Below are 17,544 nucleotides of genomic sequence, written 5' to 3'. Positions count from 1 at the left end.
TGTGGCCTTAGAAAAAGTTATGGCAGTAATCAATTGATGGTGTTGTCGTACCCCAAAATTTGCATTCTTCTCTTCACACTTTCATTCAATTCGTGGCCCGTGTTGCATTCATCCATTATGCATCATGCACTCATGTTAATATAAACCCTAATTCACACCTAATTTCAAATTAATTAAGGAACTTCAATTTAATTGATTCAAGACTCTAATTGATTTTAATTGTCGAATGAACATCAAATTGATACCAAATCAATGCCGATCTTAAATTATTGAAATTTGGATTTTAAAGTGATTTTAATATCTAATTAATTAATTTTATTTTAATTGCTTTGATTGAAATTGATATTATTCATTTTATAACCCATTAAACCATGCTCAAAATCCATATCCATTAATCCAAAATCAATTAATCAATACAACCAAAAACAAATTCCATTCGAATTCCATGGAAGCACCTAACATTCTCAATAACTAAATCATCATCCAATTATCCATTTTTCTTTAACCGATAGGCCACACTAACATGGTTGATAACCCAGCAACAAGTTCACTAACGGTATAATAACATCCCTAACATGTTCTAACATCACGTAAGCGTTCCTAATTCAATACCACTCCACACTGACTTAACTCCAAACAAACTCCACCCTGTTCTTCTCTTTCACAATGGACCCTTGCCATATCTCTTATCTAGTAGCAAGATATTCACCTGCACATACACCACAAAACCATGCGTAAAAACTTAAACATTGTAAATGTCATAACTTTAACTTCATGACGTTATTTAATCTAATCCACTTACTAACATAGCAATTACTAAAGCAATTAATTTGACGACAAGTTCACAATTTCAAATCATATAGAGTATTCACCACTTTTGACTTTGCAATTAACAAGTTCAAAGGATCTGATAGAAACAGGAGTACATAGCACCACTTTTGATAACGTATCCCTTTTAACCGCACCATTGATTGATTGAATTAATTATAACTTAAATCCCTAATTCATTCGAGAATAAACAATTGAACTTCATTAATAATAGGCAGTCTTAGCCTAACATGGCTACAAGAATCCATATTACATCAAACAAACAAGATAGGAGCTTCGAACTTACACTCATCGGTCACAATGCGGTGTTAACAAGCTAGGCACGTCGGTTGTTTCGCCCTTCAAAATCCAAACTGGCGGCATAAGAGTATTCACCAAGTTAACATCCCAGCTTGGTACCATGAGCCACATTGAACACCGCCCACACTCACGAATATAGTAGAGACATCTGCAAGCAACAAAGGAGGACAACAGTAAGAGGATGTAATAGTATTCCAAAATGTTTTCAGTAGTAATTAAGTTAATGAATAAAAGTTCTAATTTCAAGTAATAGCATCAACAAGTTTGGACTTCCAACAAACAAATGCTAACACAAAACCAAACACTTAACAGAACCAACAGGTGGTTGCGTCACCAGCATTGACAAACCCCTGAGTTGTATTTGATATGCGTTGCAGTCCTCCCAAATTCCACCGACTACGACAACCGGCAAGTACATACACAAATCCTGTAGAACAGATCAATAAATATTGTTCTTAAACAAACTAATCATATCCAACTCATTTCAAATGCACTCAACAATAATAACTTAAGGAGAAACTCCATATAACACAAATAAACAATTCTCTTTTCGATCTCAATTTTATTTTTTGAATTCCAAGCTTCTCAAAACCAACAAAATATAAGCCATTAACTAACATAACATCTCCAAAAAGCCATGACAGCTGAGGACCCAATGCAATACAACACGCACGTACGACATACAAATATTCACATTATCCTAACTATTCAATCATACATGACTTAGCACATTGCAACTAATCATGAGCACGAACAAGCATACACAACCTGAAAGAGCAACATGTTAATCAATTTGCAGGTTTTAACATACGAACTAATCGCAATCAATTTCAGTTCAGTTTAACTGCTCCATTGGAAATGATAGCGAAATAATTAACAGTTATTTAACACGGCGAGAGATAATAGAAAATAAAGTGTAGTAATAGATCTTGATTGTTCAACCAACAAGCTTTCATTCATTCACTTAGTGATTTCCTCAATTTGAAATTTCACTTCGAGGTGGTTTTGATCATGCATTGCTAACAGTTGTAATTTAAAACAACAACTAACTCCAGCTAATAAACAGAATGGAGAGAGTGGAAATTAATAGCATAGCATCTTAAAATTAGAATTTTCATTTCTATTTCTAACCAACTTAACAAAATCAACTCATCTTTAACAGAGAGTTTTCTAACAGAAATTTTGGGCACCTGCCCTAAGATAACTGACCTGCCCGATTCGGTTATGAACTATCCTATATAAACACATGCCTCAATTCAGAACAGAAATTTTTTCATTTTTCTAAATCCATCAATCTGGGTAACAAATCAATCATTCGAGATTCTCATAACAGAATGAAGGGGAAGGAGTACCTCACCTTGCATCAAGATGATGAATGAATTCTGCACAATCTCTACCAAGCTCATCAATCTCAAGAGCATTCTGCAGCTTCAAGCTTCCAAACCGGTGATTCCATCTTCCAATCTTCTCACACCATCACGAAGGCACCGTACAGACATTGCAGAAGTTCTGAAGTTAGAAGAGCTGAACGAGAAGAAGAAGCTGATTGAAAAAGGAAGAATCAAAAACAGGAATTGGGTTCTCACCGGTTAGCATCCTTCTCCAGAAGAACGGTTCGCCCTTCATCGTCTGTCCTCAATGAAAGTGCAAAGCGCCGATGCCATCCTCAACAAACCACAACCTGCAAGCACGAGTTCAACAAAGAAGAAGCTTGTAACAGAAACAGGAAGGGAGAAGAAAGGAAAGACGCGGTACCTGATAAACTGGTGAGATTTCAATTCGGCGTTTATATTCTTCTGTTTAAACTGGTGAAAGCAGAGGTTCAACGTCGTGAATCGGTGTCGCTCCATTCGATGCACCGTGATTCAGAGAAGGTAGGGGTGCACACGAACATAGATGGAGACGTCAGAGTCGTTTTCACATCTGGAGGAGAGTCCTCCGCGTCTCCCTCGCATTTACCGTATCCACTGTCGATCGCCGTTGGTCTTGAGTGACGAGATGAAGCGTTGGGCATCGTTGTTGTGTGAGTAGGGGGAGTCTCTTTCCGGTGATGACGGTGAGAAGTCTTTCGTTTTCTATGAACGTTTTATCTTCTATTGGTTTCGAACGTGAACGAAGTCCTGGACTCCGCTTGATCACGAGCCGCTGGAGTGCGAACCTTGCGTCGTCGACAGCCGTCTGCGTGTAGGTTCGGCGTTACATCAGGAAGGAGAATCTTCCGTGGGTTAAAGAGACCCGGTTGGTAACATAGGCCGTTGTTTTGAAGCGCGGGCCTTTGGCCCAAGCATCTACTTAAACTGGATTACTCAAGATAATTTAGGTTAATTAGTTTAATTAGTTAGTGTAAGTGGATTAATTAGCTTGATCTTAGAATGTTAGAGTTAATTAGCTATAGATTGTTAATTAGAAATATAATTAGAAATATTGAGTAGTTAGACTTTTAGATTTACTTAGCTATGGAATTTTAATTAGGAACAATGTTTAGAAAATGTTTAGATTAGTGTAATAGACCTTTTAGGAATATTAGATTAGATTAATCTTTAGAATTTAATAGAATTTAGAAAATAAAATAGTTTAGAATTTACCATTGATTTTTCATTAGGATTTCATAATTAGAATTTTAATTCAATATTCTATAAATTTGTCAAATGGTTGTTTTGCCCTTAGTGTAAAAATAATTCAATTTTTGCATGTTCCCATAGTTTAGGCATTGTGAAAATAATTCAAATAAACAATAACCCTTTAGGTAGTTGTACGTTCACTTTCAACTAATTTTTTCCCCACCGACTAAGTTGATCAAAGTACGCTTTGATTGACTAAATCCTTTGACTGTGCTTAATTCCCCAAGCTTAGTCAAGTGATCAGAAGACCTATGATCACTTGATAAAGTAAGTCCTTGTGATCAAGATGCTAGATACTGGAGCTCCAAGTTCAATCAAGATTCAAAGATCAAGATCGAGAGTTCAAGTTATTCAAATCAGTACAAGGCATGACTACTATTCAAGCACTACAAATGTCAAAACCAACATTTGTTAACTCAAAGTTAGAAGAGTGTGACACGAGCCTTAGGCAATAGAGAAGGAGTGGGACTGGAGTATTCCTACCCCCATTTTGAGTATCTTTGGGTATGGGACGTATGACCCAGCACTCATCATATTCACCTCTATTCATAGACTTTAGCACAATTCTAACCATACGATTAACAAGTCTATCTTCACAAAGAAAAATACAACAAAAGCAAGGACGACATCAACAACTTATCAATCATGAATCAAGTTGTACGATACGAGCCTTAAGTAATGGAGAAGGAGTGGGACTAGAGTATTCCGACCCCCATTCTGAGTATCTTTGGGTATGGGACGTATGACCCATCGCTTATCGTATTCACCTTTATTCATAAACTTTAGTGCAATTTGAATCGAACCATTGATAAGGTCTTCCTCCATGGAAGAAACAACTACAAAGACTCTTCTCTCTCCACTTGAAAGTTAGTGTGATTCTCATCATCCAGTAACTATCAAGTCTATCCATTCTTCATTCTATTCAATTCTCAATCATTCCATTCAAATCATTTCAATCTCAATCATCCATTTCCTCTTGCCTCCAATCAACTTCTTTTCAGTCCTAGTGGGCTGAACTACGAAAGCTCTGATTTCCTTATTGCACTATAAGGTTACGTAGGCAGGAGAACTCAGATTCTTCGCGAGCTACCTTATTTATCAATCTACCTTATCTATCCCTATCTCATTTATCAATCTATCCTATTTCATCGATCAATCATTCAACACTCCATTATTGAAGCATCATTGTACGTCAATCATTTCTCCCCTCAGTGGATCGTTAATCATATTCCCTTTGACATTCAGATATCCTTTGGATCAATTACCTTGAAATCAAGTCTTTGAATCATAATCAATCAACTTAATCCTTGTTTTCCTCACCAGTCCTCTTGTGCTTTGGCAAACCCCTATTCATTGTAAGCCTTATCAATCCTCTCGTGTGTAGGCCAATCATTTCATAATCATTGTTCGTCTTATAAGACCTCTCGTGCTTAGACAAAGCTCTCTTGCCTTGTAAATCCTCTCGTGTGTAGGCCAATCATTTCATAATCATTGTTCGTCTTATAAGACCTCTCGTGCTTATACGAAGCTCTCTTGCCTTGTAAATCCTCTCGTGTGTAGGCCAATCATTTCATAATCATTGTTCGTCTTATAAGACCTCTCGTGCTTAGACGAATCTCTTGCCTTATAAACCTTCTCGTGTATAGGCCAATCATATCTCACGTGTCCTTGTGGTTGATCACCGTCATCAGTTAGTACCACATTCCTGCTTGTTAAGCAATCCGCTTCTGGGCAATCCAATCAATCTCGTACCCTTTGTTTTCAGTCGTAATAGGCTGAACTACGATTGCTCTGATTTTCTCATTGCATAATGAGAATACGTAGGCACGAGGGTTTGAACCCTCCGCGAGCATACTTATTTATCACTCCTGCCTTAGGGCATTCCTTCCATTCATCTCCATGATACTTTCATACTCTATCTTCACTCACTCCATGTGATATACCTATTCTCTGAGCCAAATAACTATACCTTTGTGCTCCATCTTGTACCCCATTTTGTGAACCAAGAGCATATTTGTTTGGCTTGTCAGACCCTGTTGCTTAGACGAACATCTCCTTACTTACTTTGCAGTCGTACTTAGGCAACCCTTTCTTTTTGGTTATTCCAATACAGTGATACAAGTGCTATACGCCCCTCACTTGTTGGTTCACAACAATTTTACTCTTGGATTCACATTTTCACCCTTGTTGGAGTTCAAACAACATTATTCTTTGGCTCAAATCATACCTTCTATCACACTTCTTTCCACCTCCTTCCTCTAGTTCCTTGAACTACGAAGCTCTGAATTCCTCATTGCACTATGAGGATACGTAAGCATGAGGGCCCTAATCTTCATCGAGCACTTTATCTATTTCTTTTTCTTTCCATTCTTTTGTGAGTAATCTTAGATATAACACCTATTCGAGCGAGAACAATCAAAACGGTTCCCATGGAGTACCATGGATGTATGGGGTGCTAATACCTTCCCCTTGCATAACCGACTTCCTTACCCAGCATATCTCTTTTCCCCGGGTTTTATCGATGTTTTCCCTTCCCTTTGGGGATAAATAAAGTTCGATGACAACTCTGTTGTATCTTCGAGCGTGCGATACGTTCGGGTATATTTCCGCTAGCTTCAGGTGTGGTCTTAGAAAAGGAGAAAAAAGAAGGGTAGTAACCAATAGATGGTGTGGCCTTAGAAAAAGGTATGGAGGTAACTGTGGCCTTAGAAAAAGAGAAAAAAGAATAACGGCAAGTAATAGATGGTGTGGCTTTAGAAAAATGTGTGGTGGTAACCAATGGATGGTGTGGCCCATAGATTGTGGTCCAAAGTCGGGGGTCTTTACCATGAGGTAGTTAACCCTAAGAAGGTATGGATGCCAGAGAGGATGTGTTTGGCCCAAAGAATACATGTATTATTGATGAAGCTGTATTGTAATGTTGTAGAAGACTTGTCAATTAGTTGATTTGAATTGCACTAAAGTCTATGAGTAGAGGCAAATACTTTGAACAATTAGGTCATTCGTCCCGTATCCAAAGATATTCATAATGATGATAGGAATTCACCCTCTCATCCCTTCTCTACTACTTAAGGCTCATGGCGTGTAATCCTCACCATAATTGACAAGTGTTGAAGAAGATTCTTTTTGTTGCTCCTGGGGATAAAGTATTGCTTGTGGAGAAGAAGACTTGACAATTATTTGATTCAAATGGTACTAAAGTCTATGTGTAGAGGTGAATACTCTGAGCAACTGGGTCATTCATTTCGTACCCAAAGATATTCATAATGAGGATATTAGTTCTCCCTCTCCTTACTTCTCAACTACTTAAGGCTCGTGGTGTGCAATCCTCATCATCACTAACAAGTGTTGAAGGGGAACCTTTGTTGTGCTTAAACAGTAGTCCGGTGTCCAGTCTGTCTGCAATGTTCTGTCTGACTTGTATTGACTTGAATGTGAAGTCTTGAGTTGTTAGTCTTGAAAGATCTAATGCAGCTCCAGTGCCGAGGACTAGTCTTATCAAGTGATTAAGAGACTTATGATAACTTGACTAGATTGAGGGAACATGCACATGTCAAAGGATTTAGTTTATCAAATAAGACTTCGGTCAACTTAATCAGTTAGGGGTGAGGTCTAGTTGCAAAGCATGCACAAGGATTCAGAATCACAAAGAGCCTAATTTTTAAACATATCAATTAATTCTAACACCTAATTCAAGATGAAATCTAAAGCTAAGTACTAATTCTAACCTAATGGAATCAAAGTTAAACATGCATATCAATTTCTAGAATTAAAACTAATCTAAAGCATCACGAGCATGGGCATTATTTCTTAACATTTTAAATTGAGAATTAACCAAAAACTAAGTGATTAACTCCAATTAAATTGTGCATTATTATTATTGATTAAAATGTATGCTAACATGTCAAAATCTTTTTTACATAAAAAATAAAATGAATTAAAAGAAAAAAAAACTATTGAGAAACAACTAAGATCACGAGAAATAATAAAGATAGAAAAATACAAAACAAATGCAGGGGTACAGACGCTGGAATGGAGGTGTGGGGTAAGCAGACTGGTGTTAGGCCTGCTAAAAACCCAAAGTCATTTTACTTCCAATATGCAAAGGGGTGTTCAAGAAAAATGGTGGTGCAAATAGTAGGAATTTGGGCTTAAGGCCCAACCGAGCTCAACAAAAGGATAACAATCAGAGTGTCAAGGCTAACTCATACTCACTTCCACATCCCCTTATTCCAACTAAAAAATGATTTCCAGTCTTCCCTCCACCGCATTGGAAATCGCCTCTAGTGGCGGCTGAGCTTCAATAGACCTCAACCTCGCATCAATGGAATCATCCTTGTTCCCTTTCTTTCGTTCTCACGTTAACCTCTATTAATTCCTTCTTAACACTTCCAATCAGAGAATCAACTCATATGAACCCTAAATTCTAGGTCCCCAATTAAACATGAATTACAATTGGTTTCAACCTTAGAACTTGGGGCTAATGTTCCTCTACATCAATTCTATCATCTGGTAACAAGAAATATGATAAAGCAAGTGAGTTTGAAAGAGGTGCACCAACTTTGGAGTGGTGAATTGCTCCGGTCAAGATTGAGAAATTTGAAGATGAAGATGACAAGAAATCTAGAGGCGCTTCAAAATAAGGTAAGAATTATGACTCTGAGCTCCTTAATAGAATCTTCTTCTACTCCTTATGTGGTTGCTACGTTTATGCAATGTTGATGATGCGTGAGATTGCTGAGATTTGCTTCCATGAGAGAAAATGTGATAGAGCAGAGAGATTGAGAGGCTTAGCTCACGCACGTTTGAAGCTTCAAGGTGAACCATTAATGGTTGTTCTATCGAGCTTTAGGTGAGGGTGAAAGTGAAAGGGGAAATTTCAGAGATTGAGAGACAATTGAGGGAGAGTGAAAGAGAGTTTTGAGAACTTATCTGATTTGTGTGTCAATGATTGGGTCCTCTTCAATGATTGGGATGATGATTACTTATAGACATAAATTGAGTAACTGGTTGTAGGTTAGTTAAAAGGATTAATAGAGTTAACAATTTGTTAAGGCTATGTTAAAGTTAGTTGGTTTAGATTGAAGTGAAGTTAGTTGATTGGGAGGACTGTTACGTTAGTTAGATTCAGTTATGGATTTGAAAAAGTTAACAAATAGTTAACGTAGTTAATTCAGTCAGTTGGAAAATTGGATGGAGTTAGTTATTATATTATTGAATGTTATATTAGGTTGGATTGAGATGTTAGTTCTGTTAGTTAGAAGGTGTTGAAATTCTATTTGTGTGAAATGGCATTCAACATGAGTTAGTTCAAATGGTTATATTGGATTTTCATAGTTGGAATAGTTAGTTCTAGCTGGTGTCTTTAAGTTGCAGCTATGAATCACAATTTGAAATTATTATCATTAGTATGGGTGAATTTATTACTAGTTGGAATGAGCTAACTAGTTATCTAAGGATTGTTGTCCCATGAGAAGTTATTTTGTGTTAATTATCACAGATGAATTGAATTTTCAATGGATTGTTGATTTAGCAAAGGTTAGTTTTGAATGAAAACAGTTACAAGTGTTAGATATCCTATTAAGGTTTAGTTAGTATGGTCAGCAAGTTGTAGACTAGTGAATTTAATTGTTTCACTATAACTATGATGAAATGTATGCTGACTCAAACTACAAGTTCTGTATGATGTCAATTGGTTTTAGTGTTGAACCTATGGTTAATTGGTATGCTAATTGGATTGTTATGACTGCATGATGCTTTGAATTTGATGAGCTAATTAATATCCAGTTGGCTATCCAATTTGCAGTGGTGAAGTGAGGTTTGCAAGCCATCTAGCAGGGCTATCAAGATGAACCTAAACTGAATTGTGAATGGTGCAATTGGTCCAAACTGCAACAGGTTTTTATGGTTAGTTTTCTTTACTTCGCAAGTTGAGTTTGAATTTAAAATGTGAGTTAGGTTAGTAATAGGATTGTAGGGCTGTTAGTAATGAATTTCCTTAATTCTAGCTGCTATGTGTATGTGGACCCCTGAGCTATTGAACTATCTGTAAGACTTTAATCCTACTGCTAGCGTATTAGGTTAGTGAACAAAATTGTGAATGGGTTATTCTTTATTGGACTACCAAAGTTGCTTGAACATTGATTGCTACTGTTTTGGAATTAACCTTGAATTGTTTGAAGTATAAAATCTTGGTGAATTGTTATATGCCTGTTAAAAATGAGGTTGATGGACTTAGTATTGAATTGTCATGTTATGTGTTAAAATGGACATGGTTGCCTGTTAGGACATGTTAGTGGTGTTAGGAATGGTTGATTGTTTATTGTGTTACATGATAACACGAAATTATATCATATTTTAGGACTTAATTCAATTAAATTTTATTATTATTTATTTCAGTTCACTTCATTTTATTAGATATTACGCGGTATTTTCTTCCTATTTGTCTCAGGTGGCTTATTTTGAAGCACAAGTAAAAATGGAAGAAAAGGAGGTGCAAAAAGGAGAGAAAATGAACCAAATGTCAAAGCCCAGTCCAAAACACAAAACGCAGGTGCCGTGCATGTGACGGACGTCACAGAGGGCGTCACGAGCGTCACGCCTTGCACACTCCTGTGACGGACGTCACACATGGTGTGACGAACGTCACACCATTCCCCTACATTTTTGGCGCAAGGAACGCCTCAGAGACGTTGAGCGTTGAGGGAGTGTTGAGCCCTATATCCACGCCATGCTTTTATGCACGTTGAAGACCTTTTTGGCAGCGGAAGCGGTTACTCAAGCATATATAAATAGCCACTTGCAAAACCAAAAAGGGTTCCGAAGCTTTTCCACATTTTTTCCTTTGCCGTTTTCGCTTTTGCACATTTTCTTTTCCAGCAACTTAAGTAGTATTGTTTCTTTATTATTTTTACGAGTTCTACACTATCTCCCTTGCAATTTCTATTTTCCTTTTTCCTTTTTAGCATTTAGTTAATTCTTTTCGCACAATAGTTTCTACACCGGAAACTATTGTGCACCTTTTTACCGGATCTAACCTTACGTTAGAATCTAGCTTTATTTCCTTCGTTTTAATTTGTTGTTTAATTGAAGAATCCAAGAACAAATCCTACCGGCTTGTGGTGGAGTGTTCAAGACTATTGTTTAACTCATTCAGGTTCTTTAATTATTATTTAATGCTTTGTTTTATTATTTATTTATATTATCTGCATGGGATGAGTCTGGTTATGCATGATAAGTATTTTAGTTTGTTTAGCATGTCTGGCTAATTCGCTTAGATATCGGTATGTAAAGTAAGCGGAGTAAGGAATCAAGACTAAGTCGGTTAAATTAAGTTTAAAATTAAAATCACTCTTTTTACGGTCTCAATTTACAGGTTTAATAACAAAGGTTTTTACGAAAGTAAAAGACATAAAGAAGTTAAAATCAATAGAGCGAGAGTTTGAGGTTTTAACTGGACAGTGTAAATTAGACATTAATTCTAGATCAGGGCGAGAGCAAGTTTTAGAGTTAATTAAATTCCGATCTTTTCCAAAAAGTATTTTTAAAGATTGAATGTGAGGACGAGAGTTAAGCATTCGAATTTAATTATATAACCTAAGTGTCATACCCCAAAAATTACCCATCATTTTTCCTTAAAAAAAAAAAAAAAAAAAAAATTTAATTAATTAATTAATTAATTAATTAATTAATTAATTAAATAATTAAAATAAATAAATAAATAAAATATAACAAATTATTTTGGACTTGGGTCTCCCTCATTCCAAGCCCATTACCCACGAAATTAGTCAATAAATACTGAAGTTTCAGTAGGGGAGTTAGACTTGGAGTTTACACTGGGAGATTTACTGGAGAAAGAAGGAAGAGAAGCAAAATACTCTGAGGTTTCCTTGGAACAAAACCTTGAGGAAAAAGAAAGAGAGAGAACAGAGAAGGACGGATAGAAACTTTGGCATAGGAACCCTGCCTACCCGGAGAATTCAGAATAAAGAAACCCTGAAGGCAACCCATCTGCACCGAAGTCATCGCCGTCCAATTCCCGCTGCCTAACTTATTCCGATACTACAAGTGGTCAATCCCTTCAACCTTGAATTGGCAAACAGGTTTGCGTATCTCTATTGTTTATACTTTCAATTGGCCATATCTACATATATAATGCATCATGATTAAATGTTGATATATAATTTGCTTTCGTATGGGAATTTAAATATGCCTGAATACCCTGAATGTTTGACCATGTTATTCCTGTGATAAAATGCCATAAAATTCAAAGTTCTTAACATGGAGCTGTTTTCAAATTCAAAATCCGTGGCCTTCGCTAGGCGAGGCAGAGGCGAACGAGACAGTACCTGATTCTTCTAGTCTGTTTTTTTTATGTTTTTATCATAGCCATGCATTATTGATCCTATCCTATTTATTGTTGTGATATTTCTCCGGTGTAATCTTCGATTGCACCCTGATTTGGTGTTCTGACATGTTTCTTTTTTTTTAGTTTCGTAAAGGTTCACATATCCCAGGAAAAGGTTATTGGCTAGGTATTCCACTTTATTTGTGGGATACCCTTGTGGAGTTTCACCCTAAATTAATTTTTAATGTATTAATTTCTAATGTATTAATTTTTTTAATATATTATTTTTAATAATTTTAATGTGGAGTTTCATCCTAATTATATAATTAATTGTAAAACTTTGCCTTTGAATAAGTGATCTTGGACCTCTCTTTGTTGCCTTACGATTACGATATTACGGTCATGTCCCGCGAACGTGGGGATACCCTTAGCAAAGACCCTTCGGTTAAATCATCATAAAATAAATTATAGTCCCTCGGATGTTGCCTTCGAATATACAACTTTGTCCCTCGATGACCCTCCGATGTTGCCTACGGTTAAATGATGATAGTCCCTTCGAATGCTAAGGTATCCTCATAACTGTTGCCTTCAATGACCAATCGATGACCCTACGATGACCCTTTTACATCCAAAGGATAAAACTACTTATTTCTCAATAATAAGGACAGTTTTACCCTCATAAGGATAGGAAATGCCCGTAAAGACCTTGGGTCGGTATAACTCTTAATTGCTGGCTCACAACTTAAAACATTTTTTTTTGCACCTCACACCTTTCAAAATGCCTTTAGAAAATCACCACTTGGTATACATTCATACTAGAATCATTACCGAGTTATATTTTTCTAAACAATTTTCAAAACTAAAACGGGATAACCACTTTGTATACATTCATACAAGAATCATTACAAAGTTAAATTCTCTTTTCAAAACAATTTTCCAAACAATTCACAAACACTTTTTTAGACAAAAATAATATAAGTGATCGAGCAATTAAGAGCCCATGGATAACCATGGATACAAAGGGTGCTAACACCTTCCCTTTGTATAATGTACCTCCCGAACCCAAAATCTAAATTAAGGTCTTTCCTGTTCTTTTCCACCTTTCCTTATTGGATAAAAGAAAAGTCGGTGGCGACTCTTGCTAACCACGACATTGCGATTAAAACCACAAAAAAGTCCAGTTCACCGTATGACAGAACTGGCGACTCTGCTGGGGACCCTAAATATTTAAAAAGAGAGGTTACCTTAAAAACAAGATCACTTATTCAATTTGTCTGATTTATTTTTAAGGGATTGCTTGGGTATGTTATGCTTGAGTGAAAGATCCTACACCCGGATCTAGTGTACCTTAGGTAAGTAGCAAGAGATCATCGCGACTGTCCGGCGTATACTAGAATGGTCAAAATGATGGCTACGGTTAATGTGGCACTTTGGATGTCCTGATGTTCCTCATGTTAGTTGAGGAAATATTTGGCATTCGCGTGGTGTCATAAAAGCATTAACCAGACCTTTAGAACCCTAATTGACTCATCCTGGCCATTAGAAAGTAGTGAGATAACTGGCTTCGGTTCCGACTGGAGTTGGTTGAGACTCGATACTACACTCTTTGAGATTGGACTTTAGGGAAGCTTCGGTCAACCACTTGGTGTTGCACTGAAGTGGACTTAAGGAAAGGTCAATGATTTGAGATCCTTCTAGAACCCGGTTACTATTCTAAGACAGGTTGAACCAACCAAACTTCAGTGGGGAGGGTATTTACCTATGGAACTCACGCAAGCCTTAAAACCTAGGAATGATTGTTGTGTGACTTGCTTGTGCTTGTTATTTATCTAACAACATGACATCATAACAACATAACATCATAACATCATGGCATTGTACTAACCATTTCAAGGATTTAGGGATTTAACTCTGCTAAAAAAAAAAACAAAAACAAAAGCAAAAACAAAAGAGAAAAGAAAAAAAAAGCTCTTTTTGGTAGTTTATGCAAAGTTAAATCCCGAAAGTCCTTGAAAACATTTCATACATTGCATTGCATCGCATAACAGGTATTCTAAAGGATCAGTGTTCTCACGATTTTCCTATCAAACAGATTCCAGCAGATTCAAACAGATTGAACAATGGCTCTCGAACAAACTGTCAAAGATCTCCAGGCCCAGAATGCTCAATTCCAGGAAATGATGCTGAGCTTATCTAAGGGGCAGGAAGAACTGAAAGCTCTTTTGATGGAGAAGAAGAAGGACCAGAAACCTGTGGGTTACATCAACCCGGGGAGAAGGCTTAAGGGACAGGTTACAGGAGTCAAGATTAGAATTCCGAAGGATTCAGAAGAAGAGACCGAGAATGATTCGGAAGATGAGAATCCTAATCTCGTCAATTCTGAGGACGACGATGAAGATTATGAACATGAACAGTACTCTCCGAAGGATGATAAGTACAAGTTGCTGGAAGAACGTATGCTAGCTATGGAGGGGCAGAAAGTGCCCGGTCTGGATTTCGAAAACTTGGGTCTGGTCTCTGATGTGGTCATTCCCCGCAAATTCAAGATTCCCATTTTCACTAAGTATGATGGTGCCTCTTGTCCTCAGATGCATCTAAGGGCTTATGTGAGAAAGATTCAGCCGCACACTACTGATAAGAAACTGTGGATCCATTTCTTCCAAGAGAGTCTGTCTGGCACACAGTTAGAGTGGTATTATCAGTTTGAGAGCTCTAACATCCGCACATGGACTGATTTAGCAACAGCTTTCTACAAGCACTACCAGTATAATTCTGAGTTAGCGCCTACTCGGCTACAGCTACAAAATATGACTTTGGGCTCTAAAGAAAGTTTCAAAGAATATGCTCAAAAGTGGAGAGATTTGGCTGGCAGAGTCAAACCCCCTATGACTGATCGAGAGTTAGTGGACATGTTCATGGGTACACTGACTGGCCCATTCTACAGCCATCTACTGGGAAGTTCCTCGTCAGGTTTCACTGAACTTATCTTGACAGGTGAACGGGTTGAAAGCGGCATTCGAAGTGGAAAGATACAGGCAACTACTTCTGCAAGCACCAAAAAGTCCTATCAGGGAAAGAATGAATCAAATGCTGTGTACAGTGAGAGGAAGCATAACAAGAAGAATCGTGACCATACTGTTGGGGCAGTTACAATTGCCGCACCGCCATCTCAGAACTTCCAACACAGACAAGACAGGTCGAGAAGACAGTTTACCAAGATCAATATGACTTTAACCCAAGCACTGCAGAGTATGTTAAAGGCCAATTTGATTACCCTCAGAGGCCCTCCTGCAAATCCCAACACTACTTCTCCTCGTTATAATCCCAACGCCAGGTGTGCCTATCACTCCGATAGCCCCGGGCATGATACGAATGATTGCTGGTTGTTGAAGAACAAGATTCAGGATATGATCGACGCTGGAGAAATTGAATTTGATCCTCCGGCGACCCCCAATGTCATCACAGCACCTATGCCTAATCATGACCAGAATGTTAATGTTGTGGACGACAATTCTCACGTTACTGACGTTGCTGATTTAGCATCTCCTCTCCTGATCGTTAAGAAGAATTTATTGCAAGCTGGTTTATTTCCAGGTTGTGCTGAAGATTGCGATCTCTGTGTACTCCGACCCAATGATTGTTTGAAGTTGAAGAACGGCATTCAACGGCTGATGGATGATCGTACAATTCTATTTGAAAGGGTTCCTAAGGTGGACAACTCTATTGAAGAGGTATCTGTGATTGCTAGGTCCAAAGCTCCAGTGAAGATTACCGCTACTAGAGTGCCTGTGAAGATTACCGCTGAGCCCAAAGTGGCTCCCCTGATTATTACCGCACCTGGCCCCGTGCCATATTCCTCCAGCAAAGCTATTCCGTGGAACTATGGAGGCGACGTTTACATCCATGGCATAAAGCAGGTTGGTAGTTCTGCTAATCCTAATGATATTGTGGGGACTAGTAAAGTTACTCGAAGTGGAAGGATCTACTCCCCAGAAATCTCACCTCCCGCTCCCGAAATTCGAGGAAAAAGACCAGTCAATCCTCCTCAGTCAGAGACATCGGTCGAAGTTACTTCTGAAGATGTTGCCAAACAGGAAATGGAAGAGATGCTGAAAATCATCCGTAAGAGCGATTTTGATGTAGTGGAACAATTGGGGCATACTCCGTCTAAAATCTCAATGTTGTCCTTGTTATTATCCTCTGAATCCCATGCCAATGCATTGATGAAATTCTTGAAGACCGCTCATGTGCCTCAAGAAACATCCGTCGATCAATTCGAACATTATGTTGCTAATTTGACTGTTGACAATGGCCTAGGCTTTTCCGATGCTGACCTGACGCCAGCAGGAAAGAATCACAATAAAGCTCTGCATATCTCCATCGAGTGTGAGGGGATCACCCTGGCTCACGTGTTGATCGACAACGGCTCTTCCTTGAATGTGCTCCCGAAAGCTGTACTCGATAAATTTGACTACAAAGGCATTGAACTGAAACCTAGTGATGTTGTGGTGCGTGCTTACGATGGTGCGAAGAGTGTTGTCTATGGTGAAGTGGTTCTCCCTATCAAGATAGGACCTCAAGTCTTCAACACTACCTTTCACGTGATGGACATTCGTCCCGCCTACTCCTGCTTGTTGGGGCGCCCTTGGATCCATGGGGCAGGTGCGGTAGCTTCGTCGCTTCATCAAAAGCTGAAGTATCCAATAGCAGGCATGGTTGTCACTGTATGTGGAGAAGAAGAGTATATTGTCAGTAGTGTGCAAGCCTTCAAATACGTCGAGATGGATGGTGAATTCTTTGAGACTCCTTCTCAGTCATTTGAAGTGGTTCCTCCACCCAGTCCTGTCCTTAAGCCAACTCCCCTTGTGCCCAAGGTTGTTCGTGCTCCCCCTGTCATGATCTCTCTGAAAGATGCTCAAGCCGCGATTGAAAATGGTGATCGTGCTGGTTGGGGTCAACTGATCAATGTACCGTACAAGTCTGATAAAGCTGGCCTGGGGTTTAACTCTGGAAAGATAGTCAAAAATCAGATTAATGCTATGGAAGATGCTGATAGTGATTGCGACTTGGATAGCTGGATTTTCCCAACAATTGGTGACGGACTCAACAATTGGAAGACTGAAGACATTATCCCGATTTCCTTTAGTCAGGAGTAATTGTTATTGTTTATTCTAGAATTGCAAATTTTAATTTTCTTTTACAATCAAACTTCTTAAAGCATTGTGTCTATGCCCGAGGCACAATGGCTAATTTGTTAGGGGTTTGTCATTTTCATAAGCATATTCATATTCAATAGATCAATGGACTTTTTGCATTCAAATATTGCGCTCTTTATCTTTCCTGTCATTTTTCAAACAAGCTATGTTTCTTGCACACACTCACGTAACAATTTGCCGATCCATATCCACTCTGGATCCTGTTGGTAATGACTCTGCTACTGTTCATTAT

The 17,544-nt window shown here is 38.1% G+C and overlaps 2 long non-coding RNA genes across 3 annotated transcripts; one reads left to right on the top strand and one right to left on the bottom strand.

Annotated features, from left to right (window-relative positions):
* Positions 1-372: 372 nt before the first annotated feature.
* Positions 373-3,405, bottom strand: LOC127129674 (uncharacterized). 2 transcript variants are annotated; one of them, XR_007806380.1, is made up of 5 exons: positions 2,884-3,405; positions 2,715-2,809; positions 2,481-2,592; positions 1,115-1,555; positions 373-709 (listed from the first exon to the last, which is right to left on the bottom strand). It is a non-coding gene; the product is annotated as an uncharacterized LOC127129674 (long non-coding RNA). The 2 variants fall into 2 exon arrangements; XR_007806377.1 differs by having other exon boundaries at positions 2,486-2,592.
* Positions 3,406-7,705: 4,300 nt separating this feature from the next.
* Positions 7,706-10,944, top strand: LOC127129672 (uncharacterized). Its single transcript, XR_007806376.1, has 2 exons — positions 7,706-8,393; positions 9,556-10,944. It is a non-coding gene; the product is annotated as an uncharacterized LOC127129672 (long non-coding RNA).
* Positions 10,945-17,544: the final 6,600 nt, after the last annotated feature.

Source organism: Lathyrus oleraceus, chromosome 1 (genome assembly GCF_024323335.1).
Source record: "Lathyrus oleraceus cultivar Zhongwan6 chromosome 1, CAAS_Psat_ZW6_1.0, whole genome shotgun sequence".
NCBI classification, from domain to species: Eukaryota; Viridiplantae; Streptophyta; class Magnoliopsida; order Fabales; family Fabaceae; genus Lathyrus; species Lathyrus oleraceus.
This window is presented reverse-complemented; position numbering and strand designations above follow the sequence as displayed.